At 44.9% G+C, this 15,570-nt stretch overlaps 1 protein-coding gene across 2 annotated transcripts in view; it reads right to left on the reverse strand.

The window, feature by feature from the left end:
• GALNT1 (polypeptide N-acetylgalactosaminyltransferase 1) overlaps window positions 1-15,570 on the reverse strand; it is a 684,180-nt gene that overhangs the window by 640,900 nt on the left and 27,710 nt on the right. The gene's annotated exons all lie outside the window — the stretch shown is intronic.

Below are 15,570 nucleotides of genomic sequence, written 5' to 3' on the forward strand. Positions count from 1 at the left end.
GCCAATAAGGCATTATCTTACGATGACGAATCGCCAGTCCATCGAGATATGACTTAAACTCTTGTCCATGAAAAGGAGGACCATTATCCGTTCGGATTTCATCCGGCAGACCAAACAAAGCGAAAGTCTTTTGTAGAATGGGTCTTATATTTTCAAACGACGTCGACGCCACCACCTCCACCACTGGGAATTTGGTATAAGAGTCGATTAACACTACCGTCAGTCTTCCGTCTGGGAAACTCCCAAAGTCCATGCTTACTTTAGCCCACGGCTTCAGAGTGGCCGGTTCAGTTATTACTGGGCAAGTTGGAGGTTCTATAGACGTGATGACACACAAATGGCATTTCCCTACCATCTCATCCACCTGCGTATCCATTCCTGGAAACCAGACCTTAGCTCGTAACCTCGCTTTTGTTTTGGCAGCCCCTTGATGTCCTTGATGAGCCAAATCAATGACCCTTGACCAGAGACACTGTGGAAGCACAATTCGTCGTCCTCTTAGAATTAACCCATCACCATCCGTAGACAGTTCATCTCTCACCCTCCAGATGCTCTGCATGGCCACCTTTTGCACAGGGCACGACACCTGAGTCTTCTCTAGAAAATACTTCCATTGTTTGCGACCTAAGGCCTCTTTGACGCTATTCAACATCACATCGTCCCGTGTGGCACTCACAATGTCAGTCACGAGGAGAGCATTTGGACATGCCGACTGTACCACCATGCTCACAAAAACTTCCGTATTCTCTTCCTCTTGTTTCTGGTGACCATCAACAATATCAGGAGACGGATGTCGAGACAGATAATCCGCCGGATTATTAGCACCAGGCCGATACACCACTGTGAATCTATACGGCTGAAGCAAAACAGTCCACCGCTCTATTCTCGGAGGTGCAAGACGCGGACTTCCCATAAACAACGGGACCAGAGGCTTGTGATCAGTTACGACTGTAAACTCATGTCCATACAAATACAGATGAAAATGGCGGCATGCCCATCGAATTGCCAACGCCTCCCTCTCGATCTGAGCATATCGGGTTTCCACCGCCGACAACGCCCGGCTGGCGTATGCAACAGGGATCCACTCCTGATGTCGCCGTTCCTGTAAGAGCACGGCTCCAAGCCCAACGGGGCTCGCGTCAACTACCACTTCCGTTTTCCTACTTGGGTCAAAATATGCCATCGTTGCTTTATCTAGTAAGGCACTTTTAATCTCTATAAAGGCCTGCTGAGCACTGGAAGTCCATTCCCACCGGTGCTGCCCTTTCGTGAGCTGTCTAAGCGGTTCAGACATGGTGGCAAGTTGGGGAATGAATCTTCCACAATAAGTAGACATTCCCAGAAAGCTACGAACTTCTGTTGAGTTCAGCGGAACAGGGGCTTGACGGATGGCTTCAGCCTTCCTGGGATCCACTTGCAAACCTTCTTTAGAAAACACGTACCCAAAAAACTCTACCGAGTTTTGAAAGAAAGCACACTTCTTATGCAGCGTCAGCCCTGCTCCAGCCAATCTTTTCAAGGTCGCCCTCAGATGACGATGGTGCTCTTCTCTAGTTTTAGAGTATATCAGAATGTCATCACTCAAGTTAATGACTCCTGGTAATCCGGACAGTGTTTCTCGAATTGCATTCTGAAACACTTCGGCAGCTGACGACACTCCAAAACTTAATCGTTTGTACCGTCGCAGCCCTACGTGCGTCGAGAAAGTAGTAATGTTCCGACTTTCCGGCTCTAGTTCTAGCTGATGGTAACCGGCATTAAGATCTAATTTGGAAAACCATTGGGCTCCGTTCAAATCGGCAATAATATCGTCCATAGTAGGGGTTATATGTCTCTCCCTCTTGATAGCCTTGTTAGGCAAGCGCATGTCTACACACAGACGGATCGCCCCCGGCTGTTTGGGTTTCGGCGCTATCACTAACGGTGACACCCATGGTGTCGGCCCGTCCACTTTTTCAATGACTCCTTGTTCCTCCAACGACAGCAGCTCTTTCTCAACAATCGGGCGAAGATGAAACGGCACTCGACGATGTCGCAAAGCCACAGGGACTACATTGGGGTCTATATGCAATTTGATGCACCTTCCTTTCAAACGACCCAGTCCTTCAAACAGCTGCGGAAACTCCTGGAGAAGGCGTTCCACTTGGTTATCAAATATTTGACGCGCAAAGAACACCAACTCCAAATCTTCGGCCATGTGACATCCTAGCAACGTGCCACGATCTCCAGCTACCACATAAAACTTCGCCTCTGTCGATCTGTTTCCACTACTCACAGCCACTTCTACCGTTCCTTTAAGGGGGAGTTGATCTTTACCCCCATAATTGTATATTTTAGTTGCTGTCATGGTAAGGGGCAGGTACCAGCTTTTTGAAGAGGGTTTCATCCATGACATTGACAGACGCTCCCGTATCAATGAGTACAGACACCAGCGTGCCATTGATGTGCACCTCACTCATGGGTGGGGGTCTCCTTTTCCCCGGCTTTCCTCCCGTAAAGGATATTACAAAAATGTCTTCTTCATCGCCCTCTTCACAAACTGGACCGCTCGCCATCGCTTGATCCCTTGCATCCTCCACACTTTTCGATACAGCCCGGACATTCGTGTCCCTTCCTTTCGGCTCTCCTGGCTTATTTCTCCTGGATCTGCACACCTTCGCAAAATGATTAGCTTTCCCACAGCGATTGCACGACTGACCTTTGGCCGGACACCCCGCATTCTGTCGATGTTCATAACCACAACTCCCGCAGACTCTCTCACCGGGTTTGCTGGGGTTCATCTTGCGAGGTGTGGCCGGACGTGTCTGGATAGCCTCCACTTGTTCCTCTTTGACTTGAACGGCACGAGTCGAAGAAGCAGCAGCCAACGACTGTCCTCTCACCGCCGCCATCGCATCAGCTCGCACTGCCGATAACTCATGTGACCTAGCTAAAATCAGAATATCATCAAGGGACATGCCCTGTTGCCGAAAGATAAGCTTCCTTAAGGCATTGGACCGACATCCTTGAATAATCTGCGCTCGGATTTCTTCTTGCTGGTTCAGTCCCGTGCACGAACTCGCTGGTTTCCTCAATCGGGCGTAAAACATATCCATAGACTCTACTTCAGTCTGTTGCGCCTGTCTCAGTTTGAACCTTTCATAATCCGAGTTCAGCTGAGGATCAAAATATCTATTCAGCGCAGTCACTGCTGCACCAAAGTCCGACCTTTCACCTGTATCCGGCAAAGAATCAAACAACTCTTGTAGCTCGTCTCCCCCCATCAGCAGCATCACCGACCTGCGCACTTCACCATCCGTTTCTCGGGTTGCACAAAAATAGTTTTCTAAGCGATTAATCCAAAGACGCCACCTCGGCGCAGCAGTGGCCGGGTCAATCAGTTGGCTAAACGGTGGCAAAGAGGTAATCGAGGAGTGAACGCTATTGTTTAATGGAGCTGGCAGACGGGGATTCCCTGGTGGTGGAGGGGGATTGGCATTGTTTGCATTGTCTGGCGGTGGTGCACTCATTTTTACACCCCTTCAATATAGTGTCTTTCCCGAGTCAATAATGTTCTTTTCTATTCTTTACTTAACTGTGTTCAAACTCGTTGTTTTGTTTTTTTTTTTATCTTTTTTTTCCAAAAAAATAAAATATATATATATTTTTCCTTTTTTTTTTTTTTTTCCTTTTTTTTTCAACACGCTCTCACCTGCGTGTCAGTTTGTGCCTCTTCAGCACATCCGCTGCCTCCTTCAGCAAGCGGAGTGCTTTTCACGGGCTTCCAGCCCCCACGTGGCAGACGCGCTGGCTCGCTCCAGCGAGCAGAGCGTTTTTCAGGGCCTCCCGACCCCACGTGTCCGACGCGCTGCTTCGCTCCCGCGAGCAGAGCGTTCTTTCCCTTTTTTTTTCTTGACGCGATCACTGCCCCACGTGGCAGTCGACACACAGGCGGGGCCTGGTCCGGGCTTCAATTTTCAGCTGCTCCGATAGCAGCGAGGACACGCCCGTCGGGGCGGGGCAGGGCTCACCGTCTTGGGCTTCCCCGATCGGGAAGCCAAACCGCACCGCTTTCGCCGACGTGGGACTACACGAGGCGCCCGGGCACCACCAGCGGCCCTCGCCTCCTCTCAGCGGCCAACACCACACCACGTGGTCTTCTTTGTTTTTTTTTGTTCCGGTGCCAACACCACACCACGCTTCAGGTATGTGTTACACCTCAACCACCTTACGATAGTCGCTTCATTGTAACGCAATGTCTTGGATCCCACTCGTCGCCATTGTAGACACGTGGCGCAGCGCTGCATTCAAAGACCACGCACAGACCCTTTGGTGTTGCAGTCACACTCGGAACTGCGTCACCGCAGTTCCGTCCTTTATTTGTACCCTCGTGCTCCGTGCCCCTCCCGGACACGTTGAGCACGTTAACGTGATACAGAGAGCCCGTACGGCTCTCAGTCCCTCTTTACAGGTAGGACATGTGCCACTAGACCTTTGAAGTTGAGCAAAAGTAATTGTCAGTCCTAACTGTTGTAGAATTAAGTTTGGAGGGAACAGTCTTTAAATATTACGGTTTTGACTGGCAAATAGATTATCAGTTCTGGTGTAGCACTTCTGAAAGTAGTTGAAGGAACAAGCACATGGAGGGATCAATGAGGATTTGGAGGGGCATGCAGTGGCATGAAGGAGGAGGATATCTGGCCAAGGGAGTTTCCATGGAGTAAGATGGTGTAGCAAAGTAATGATAACGTTCAAGGAAAATAAGTGGGATTGTTTTGACTGAAGGCACAGAGTCCGTGTGGAAGGAAAACTATATAATTAAATATGTCTGGGTATGTGAGGAATCAAGCAGCAGAGATGATTTAAGCCAGTGGTTCTTAACCTTTTGACTTCTGTGGAACCCAACTCAATGGAATCCAGGGAACCCAACTAAGTTATTACTGGAAGCCAGATCCCCAGTAATCTGGAGCATCACAACATCAACTTCAGGACCAACATATCTATCAACAACATCACTTCGAAGACAGAAGGAAACACCCAAAACAAACATCCAGACAAAAGAAACAAATTGCAACTCAACTCAGATTTTGAAAGAACCGCAACATGCAGCCTCAAAACTTACACACCTTCGACAACTGGATCTACACTGTACTGTATAGCTGAAACTAATAAAGACAAAATCTAGGATTAACCACAAAAATAAAACTAATAGATCAAATGCCAACATCAAAAGAATGGGCAAACAACTCGAGATAGCACAAACTAAGTGGAGCAAATCAAAAGATGAAAAACACAAACTCATAATACACTGGCATACAGATCCTACAGAAAACCTAGCTAACAAACAAGCCATCTGTAAATAGAAAAAAAAAAATGGAAGAAAACATGCCCTTGTGATACTTATAGCCCTCAACATAAGAAGCAGAGAGCTAATCACATCAGTCAAAGCAAAGTACAATACTAATGCCATTGATGAAGTCACCAACAGAGATAGAATGCTTTTCATGACAATCAAGCACTGCATTAAGTCCCAGCCAGACCCACCTATTCCTTACTTCACAGAAAAGTGCAAAGCAGAATATTAAGAACAAACCCCTTCATCACTTACGTTCACCTCTTCCCATAGAATTCTGCAATGGTCAGCCTACAAGGCCCTTTTCCTTGCAGATCTCACCAACATACTCAACTATCTCAAGACGTCTTCCTGTGAACATAATGTTTTACTCTCCTTCTTCAAAGCTCTCACTGGAGACACTCACTCCTAATCACCACTGTACATGCCTCCTTCACTCAAGGCATCTTCCCAGAGGTTCTCTAGTCAGGCAGTATCCTTCTAATATTGCTGGATCTCTCAAATGCCTTTGACGCAGCCCCCTATCCCACCCTCATACACATCCTTGAGTCTCAAATAGGATTCATCAGCGGTGTTCCTTGCTGGTTCTCCTCTTACCTTTCCAACTAATATTGGGCACCTTCGAGCTCCTAAATAGTCCTATCACCTAATGGTTCCCTACTGTTCCCTGTCATCTTAAACCTCTACTAGTTGCCGCTTGGTGCTCGACTCCCAGATAACGGCATCTAACTTCACCAATATTCTGATGTTACACAACTCTAATTGCACTTCTCTTCTGCTTCAGACATCTAGTGCCTCAAACACTGACTGCACATCATCCAGACTTGGATGTCCAGAGTCTACCTGAAGCGCAATCCAACCAAGACAGAATTTTTGTTATTTGCTAAGAGCAACAAAAGAAACAGTACAAGTCAGGCTCAATGACATGACCTTTGACGGCTGCAAACACCAGCTTTTACCAAATGTCAAGTCACTTGGATTCACCCTGGGCACCAACCTCACCCTCAAATTGTTTTAAAAAAAATAACAAAAACAAAGATGGCCTAGTTAACAGCCCACTCTTCTAAGGAAAGTGAAACAGTTTCTTCAAGAAAGTGAATTCAGAACTGCTGTTCGAGTCCTCATACTCATTCATCTGGATGGGGTAACAACCTTGCCTGTGCTCTCTCAGGTGCCACATTGGCACCACTCAATGGCATCCTACATGCTACAGTAAGTCTTCTCCACAACCTGAAGAAATATGATCACATAACACCAACCCCCCAATCTTTATGGAATTCCACTGGTTCTCCTTATCGGATCATACTATTTTCAAAATGAAAATCTTGAAAGAATTAATCTATAAAAAATACCAAAAAAATAAGAACGAGAGAAAATTTCCTTAAGTAGAACACAAAAAAAAAAAAAAACTTCCCAAGGCATGACCCAACTGCCCAATTTACTTTTTGTGTTACAGCCCAAGCACCCGTACTGCTCCACGGATTTAACTGTGGCATGCAGTAAATTAATTCTCTTACTGAATCACTTCAATGGCATCTCTGGGGCTGTCCAACGTATTAGTAGGTCAGGGGCATAAAAATCTATAAATGAATATGAAGATAAAACAACCAGCGTTAGAAAAAGTACCAAAGCACCTCAACTTTGTATAAATAAGGTGCCATATGGACGCATGCCCCTGTGACAATTCTGAAACAACCCTAACTGAGAGATAACATTTAACACCTCACTGTATAATTTAAGGTTTGTTCTGCGATATTCCTTCCTACTCAGGGAAGAATTGACTAGGGTTACCTTCGCCACATGAAATAATGCCACAGCTCTGCATATCCAGCATCACTAAAATGATGCTTAGTGGCAGTGCCAATAATCAAGCAAGCAAGTGGCACCCTTGAGAGATGATAGACAATGATGCATTATGGGTTCACTACTATTCTCACCTAGCTTGTATTATCAGGTTAAACAGCAGTGAGACTTGGTAAACAACTCACCACCAATAATCTCTATACCAATACTGCAAATTGAAATCAAGTCCAGAAGCTGAGGCATCATTTTAAAGCAATATAAAATTCACAAGAAGAAAAAGAAAATCAGAATTGCAGCCGGGTCACATCCACTGGTTTATGCCCTGGGGACCCCACTCATGGGGCTGTTTTTGATAAAAGAGACCGGGCCGCGCTGCCATCTATGACTGATTCACATTATGAACTAAAAAGAACATAGAAATTTATCACTGACAAATTCATCTAACTATAACGTTACTTTAACCTTTGTTTTTCCAGTAGAATGAAATATATATATAAATCTATATATATATATATATATACATACACACACACACATATACATATATACACACACATATATACATATATACATACACATATATACATATATATATATATATATATATATATATATATATATATACATACACACACACACACATACATATACACACACACTTAATATACAAGTGTGATACAGTGAGAAGCTCAGTGTCAAAACTTGAATATGGGACATCAATAAAGACTCAGGCACAACCAAACTAGAATACAGAACTGTGCATCGTGAGAGGGTGGCAGACCCAGGATTTAAATGAATCCTACTTGGTAAAGGCATATGGTTTAAAAAAGGTGACCACTAGACAAACCACATTCACAAAGGAATGCAGACAACGGATGACTCTAGAGAGCGGGTGCGATGTGTTATAGTGTCCTATTGGTTTACCAGTTATAAAGGAGCTGCCCAGTGATCAGGGAACGTTGTTCAGCCTGGTTGAGATCTCTAGAAGTGCAAGATATACAAAGTTGTGAGCTGTTAACACAAAAGGATGGACGGAGTGCTGAACTATGCAAACACACCCCGTCACAGATCTGGGTTTAATCCATCATTCTTTTGCTCACCATGTGCCACTGGTTTCATGCTAGCCTGGCTGATGAAGGGTGATACCCTGAAACCGGTCCCAGGAGGCTTGTTTGCGGTCCAGGGAGGGCCTGGCTTGGCAGCTCGGGCTGGACTGTTCCTATGAGGAACAGGGTCAAGACTGATTTGCATATGGTTGGGTCCAAACAGGGGTGGCATGGTGAGCAAAAGAACAATGGATTAAACCCACATTTGTGATTGGGGCGAGTGTCTGCATTGTTCACCACTCCGTCCATCATCCTTTTGTGTTGCTAGAGCGGTTTTGTCACAATGCTTTTGGTCCTGATGAGACTTATTGCAATTAGCTTGTGGGTGGAAATATCAACCTTGGAGTGGGGGAAAACAACTAATACAAATAGTTTTTATTTTTAAATCAGTATTTATACTAGACAAATAACCAGGATAAATATACATATTATATTTTAATTGTCTCACCAATGCACTTATAAGCACTGCGCCGTCTGCACTTGTTTGATTTGGCTAGCACATTGTTGTGAGAACAATAAATTGTGACTATCTAAGATGATTAAGATCAGCACATATTTTAGTTTCCTGGGTAATTGTGATTGAGACCCACAGAACCCCCTGTTCTATGCTATTAATGACTACTGAACTCTGCTCAGTCTCGCTATACCGGATCGGGAGGAATGAGAGAAAGCCATATTCATATCATTTGCATAAGGAACATATGAAGGACAAGAACCACCAACTGGTTTCTAAGGGTGACAGCGTACAAAGGACAGAAATAACTCACTGATTTCTGAGAGTGATAGAAATTGGCAGAATTGAGACACCAATAGAGTAGTATCTTAAAGACCAGGCAATTTTGGTCTATTAGGGAAACGTGGATATAATACCAGATTTTATGGTTCCAGAGTTGGGAACTGGCAACATTTCCCACCACACCTCTTCATCCTTCCTGTATGCCTAACAAATCGCCCCTTTGTTTCTTCATGCCTTCCTTCATGCCTCAATTTTAGAACTTTTTTGTTCTCCCTTTTTTCATTTACTCCTTTCTAGATCCCCTCTTCTCGTTTTCTGTCATCACCCATTTTGACAAACTGGTATTTCTGCACTTTTTAGGTCACAGTCTAACAGACAGCACAGTTCACTGGTTTGGTAAAGACATCTTGGGGACTTTCAGAAAGCGACCTAGGAATGTATCCTGCTCGTTGATTACCATCGATTGGCTTTGTAACTCACACTTTCTGGCTTTCCAGTTGATCGCTTCATTTGCTTCAGGCTCTTTAGGTTCAGTTCTCCATTCCGTTGCCTAAACAGTGTTTTCCGTATTCTTCTGCAAACTCGCTTTCTGTTAACAGGGCTTTAAATCTTGTTCTCATCCTGTCACTTATGCTGTGCATTTGAAGACCGAGATGAAATATTAGGCACTGTCTTACAAGGGTGCTTGTTTACTTTTCTTTCTATGACTTCCAAGTAGGGAGGATTTATGTGACAATCTTGCTGGATACTGGGGTTAGAAAAAAGTGTTTTCTAGCACAAATCTTTTAAATGAACTGTGTAAGTATTACAGAATGTGTCAGAATCATGAACGCACAAATGAAGCACTTTTTTTTGTCAATTCTGTAGTGTGTCAGAAACAAATACTTGAATATGATCGAAACCGAATCATTAAAAAAATGTGTTGCAATTTCCAAACATTGTCGTCTGTGCACTGTAGAATTTTATTAGTAAGGCTGTATGTCTGTTCAAATGTAATGGTCATTTCAATTGAAACTGTTGTCGCACCATGAATACTCCTGTTAGAAATGGGGTCTCTAGTTGGCAGTCGGTTTGCACCCTGTCCAAGTAGGGACCCTCACTCTAGTCAGGATAAGGGAGATACCTGCTCAGATAACCCCTGCTCACCCCCTTGGTAGCTTGGCACTAGCAGTCAGCCTTATCTCAGAAGCAATGTGTATAGCATTTGCACATAACACAGTAATAAGTGAAAACACTACAAAAGGACACCACACCAGTTTTAGAAAAATAGCCAATATTTATCTATATAAAACAAGACCAAATACGAGAAAAATCCAACATACAGTAAAAAAAATATGAATTCTGCAAGATTTACTCAAAACTACAGTTCCTTGAAATCGATAGCTCTACCTCAGGCTATCACAGCGTTGTGATCAACAAAACCAACAGTTCAAGCCAGCCGCGGCGTTGCGGGCCAGCTGCGGTGTCGGGAAGACCTGCAAACAGTATCTTGGATTTGCAGGGCGTTGTGATCCTCGCGGTGACCTCCGGAGAGCGGTGTCACTGACGTCGCAGTGTCGGTTCCGGAGTCGTCAGGCACTTGAGGTCACACGCGTTGCAGATCGAACTCCAGGCTGATGAAGTCAAGTGCGCCGTTGTGGATGGTGTCGGGGCTGCGGTGCGAAGTGGGACGATGCGACGTGCGGTGCCCACAGGTCACAGTGAAGGCAGCGGCTCAGTGACGGAGTCCAGCGGCGTCGGTGAGACCAGGGCTGCAGTGTGAAGCTGGGCGGTGCGACGTACGGTGTAGGCAGCGTCGTCGTTGCAGAAGCGCTGTCGTCGGTAGGCCCAAGCCAGCGGTGCGGGCCGGGTCAGTGCTTCGTGACCCTCACGAGCGGTGTCCACAGACCACGATGCAGACAGGATGCCTGGTGACGACGCAGGAGTCGATGATGCTGGCGTCGATGGACCGGGGCTGCGGTGTGGGATGGGACGGTGCTTCATGTACGTCACGAGCAGTGTCCACAGGCCACGGTGCAGGCAGCAGCTCCAGTGTCAGCAGGAGCGTCTTCACCGGGGATGCCCAGGCTGCCGTGTGAGCAGGCAATGCCGGAGTGCGGGGCCCACAGGTGGCGGTGCGAGCAGCGGCTTGGTGAAGTCGTCAGATGGCTGCGCCAGGGAGAACAAGGTCGCGGTGCGAAGCGGGCAATGCGAGCCCGTGTGGGGTCGGCAGGTCAAAGTGTAGGCCAGCGACATCGTTGGCAGTATCGCAGTGGTTTCGCCTCTTGAACAGCACAAATCACATAGTTCCCAGTGCTGCAGGTCGAGGAAACTGAAGTCTTTGGTGTCCCCGAGTCTTCCAACAGGAGGCAAGCTCTACTCCAAGCCCTTGGAGAATTTTCTCAAGCAGGACACAAAGCAAAGTTCACCCTTTGCACTCTTTTCAGGCAGAAGCAGCAACTGCAGGCCAGTCCAGCAAAGCAATAAAGCAAAGGGGCAGTACTCCTCCTTCAGCTCTTCTCCTGGGCAGAGGTTCCTCTTGATTCCAGAAAGATTCTAAAAGTCTGGAGTTTTGGGTCTTCTTATACCTAGTTCTGTCTTCGAAGTTGGCAAACTTCAAAGCAAAGTCTCAAGAGTGTGCAAGATCCTTTCTTAATCAGGCCAGGCCCCAGACGCACACCAGGGGTTCGGAGACTGCACTGTGTGAGGGCAGGCACAGTCCTTTCAGGTGTGAATGACCACTCCTCCCCTCCCCTCCAGCACAGATGGCTAATCAAGATATGCAGGCTACACCCCAACCCCCTTTGTGTCACTGTCTAGAGGAAAGGTGTGAACAGCCCAACAGTCAAACTGACCCAGACAGGGAATCCACAGACAGGCAGAGTCACAGAACGATATAAGCAAAAAAATGCCTGCTTTCTAAAAGTGGCATTTTCAAACAGACAATTAAAAAAAAAAAAAAAAACTTCACTAAAAGATGTATTTTTAAATTGTGAGTTCAGAGACCCTAAACTCCATATTTTTATCTACTCTCAAAGGGAATCTGCGCTTTAAGGATAATTAAAGGCAGCCCCCATGTTAACCTATGAGAGAGATAGGCCTTGCGCAGTGAAAAACGAATTTGGCAGTATTTCACTGTTAGGACATAAAAAAACACACTAGTATATGTCCTACCTTAAATATACACTACACCCTATCCCTGGGGCTACCTAGGGACTACCTTAGGGGTGCCTGACATGTAGTAAAAGGGAAGGTTTAGGCCTGGCAAGTGGGTACACTAGCCAAGTTGAATTGGCAGTTTAAAACTGCCCACACGGACACTGCAGTGTCAGGTCTGAGCCATGGTTATAGGGCTACTAATGTGGGTGGTACAACCAGTGCTGCAGGCCCACTAATAGCATTTGAGTTACAGGCCCTGGGAACCTCTAGTGCACTTTACTAGGAACTTACCAGTAAATCAAGTATGCCAATCATGGATAAACCAATCAACAGTACAATTTCTATAGGGAGCACTTGCACTTTAGCACTGATTAGCAGTGGTGAAGTGCACAGAGACAAAAACCAGCAAAAACAGACCTGAAAAAAATAGGAGGAAGAAGGCAAAAAGGTTGGTGATAACCCTGCAAAAAGGGCCATTTCCAACAACTCCCCTCAAATCTACACCACTTAACACCACTGCACTCTACTCTGCATCACTCCACTTTACAGCACTCTGCACTGCACCACTCTACGCCACTTCACGCTGACCTCTCTGCTCTACCATGTACCACTCACTTTATGCCAATGCACTCTTCACCACTCCACGCCACTCCAGTCCAGTCTAGGCCACATTAAACTACTCTACACAACTTTACTCTACACTACTGTATTCCACTCTAACACTGCACTCTATGTCAATACACTGTAGGACAATGCACTTCGCTCTGTAATACTCATCTATATGTCCCCGCACTCTATGCCAATCCACTGTTTGGCAATCTAATCTACTCTGCACCGCTGCACTATACACCACTTTACCCAATGCTGTTACACTCTGCCACTGCACTCTACTCTTGCACCACTCTGCACAACTGCACTCCACCCTGCACCACTCCATGCTACTATTGCACCATTGCATTCTACTCTTGCACCACTCCAATCTACACCACTGCATTGTATGACGCTTCAATGTACGCTGAATTAAATGCAACTGCACTTTTTGTGCCACCCCACAACACCCTATGCCAATGCACTCTATACAGGTCCACTCTACGCTACTCCAGTGTATGTCACTCTACACAACTCTAAACTATGCCACCCCAATAAAGGATACTCTCTGCCACCCCCCTCTATAACACTCTACTCTTCACCACTCCAATCTAGGACATTCCACAACACTCTCCTCAGAGGTGTGGAATTTAATAAAATATCTACTTGTCCATGGGGCAGGTTGCTTTATAAATCTACTTTCCCTCAAAAGAAAATCCACTTGTTGCCACAAAGTTTAGTGGTGAGTTAAGGAAGCAATTTCATTATATAAGAGCTCTGATAATAGCCTCTCCGATTATGCCAGAATTTTGATTGTGCTAGAAATCAAACCCTGCAGTAGGGTTTGTAGTCAAGCAATTCCTACAGTTTGCACCTTTCCACAGATCTACGTACTGAGGCTGGAGATAGCGTTAACCAATAGTTCCAGGGCTGGAATGCTGTTTGAAGTCTGTGCAAACCTACTAACTTGCATGTTTAAGGGGGTTTCACCATCTCTTCCGTCATTTTTCCGATACTGAGAAAGGTTGGAAATGTACTCCTGACAAGGGCAGAAATAAAACATTTTCAATGGTTGGGAAAAAAGTGTTTGGAGGAAAAGTGAACTTGTAAACGCTCAACAGATTTTCGTATGAGAAAATCTACATCTGAATATTTGCTCATGCTGAAATGCAGTTCACAAATATTTTCTCAGAGTACGATTTTGTGGCCTACTTCTGTAAATTATTGTGAATTCATGAAAGCTGTAAATCTGCACTAATGGAAGGGCATATTTTATGGGTCAACTTTTCTGATTTCATTCAAGATTTGGGCTCCTAATTAGGTCTTGAATTACCAAGAACGTTTGTTTTTAATTAAATTCTGTCTCCCTCTCTCTATCTGTAGACTGGCTTCACTGTGAGTGACAGCATTCTGCTCTTTCACAAGGAGCATATTGGCACACAGAGTAGCTTTGTTCAGTGTCCGAGACTACTGTGGCAATAAATGCTTTTTGAGACCAAAAAATATTATTACTTTTTTGGCCAATGTTTGTTATAATGGTGAGGACCTGGCAGCTCTCACAAAAATAATGTTTTACAAACGCCATGTCAGAACTAGACACACATTCAAAAACCCAAAAGGCTGACCAAGTTCAGACCTATTGGTTTTGCCAATGCTTGTTTATTTTCATGTTTTCCACAGTATTGTTAAAACGGATTGCACTGATTTGCATAATGAATATTTTTGACAACTGTTAGCACACATTAACACATTTTAGTGGATGAGGCGTCAAAGAAATGCTTCCTTAAATTTCAAAGTAGTTTAGCAAAACGTTTTTCCATAGTTGCATTTTTTGGTGAACATTTAATTTGAAAACGAAAACAAAGACTCAATCTTACTTTAAAGTTTCTGCAAATATTTGCATCCTATAGGAGACCATTCTGGGAGCATTGTATCTAGCCTCATTGTTAATCTTTGCAAACATGTGTACACATTTTCGTACTGGGACCACTGTAAGCAGTGTAGTTCAAAATTACATTTCCTTACAGCACTCACCCTAATAATACAGAATTGCATTAATGAACCATAAATACAAGTTCTAACCACATTACCATACGTACACAGATATTAACTTAACTGTGGGCAATGGGCTTCCTTGAGCCATAATCTGGTAAATTGGCAGCCAAAGGGTTTGTGCTTTAGGGGAAAACCAGCCTACATGTCCCAAGGACAAAATAAACATGAAAACCTGTTGCCCTTGACCCCAAACTATATGGCCTGAAAGTAGGGCTATAGGAATTCCACACCCCTGCTCCTTTATGCCACTAACTTTTAGCCATGCCAAACAGCAGCCTCGCTGTTGAACAACATGGCTGAAACATACTGGCAAAGCCAATAGCTCTTGCATAGGCAAGACCTATTGACTCTGCCAATGCTTGTTTGGAAAGATGCCGGTTTGATTCTTGAACAGCTCCCAGCACTTTTAGAATTTCAGTAGCATTAGGTAACAAAAGCTCTCAATTTACCTACAAGACTACTTCACATGCCGACTGACCCTGGCCTTTCCAGCCTTGCGGTTGCCCACCATGTTCTGAAATTGGTCTGTTTTCCTGCAGGTCTCTCTGAAAAATTGGAGAATTGTTTTGCTAGACTATTTGATACCAAAGGGCCTTTCAATGTTCCCGAAACTCTCAGACATATCAAAGCTGTTCATAGGGCAGACCTAGCCATGTTTTCGATCAGGACCGGGGACATAGCAATACCTACAAACGTAGGCATACGTGGTACATGTATTCATCTGGGAACATAGCTGACTTGAGGTAAACTCTGAGACCCAAAATCTCAACAGTTCCAGAAAAGCTTTATGAAAATGAGAGACAGTCAATGAC

This window comes from Pleurodeles waltl, chromosome 2_2 (genome assembly GCF_031143425.1).
Source record: "Pleurodeles waltl isolate 20211129_DDA chromosome 2_2, aPleWal1.hap1.20221129, whole genome shotgun sequence".
NCBI lineage: Eukaryota > Metazoa > Chordata > Amphibia > Caudata > Salamandridae > Pleurodeles > Pleurodeles waltl.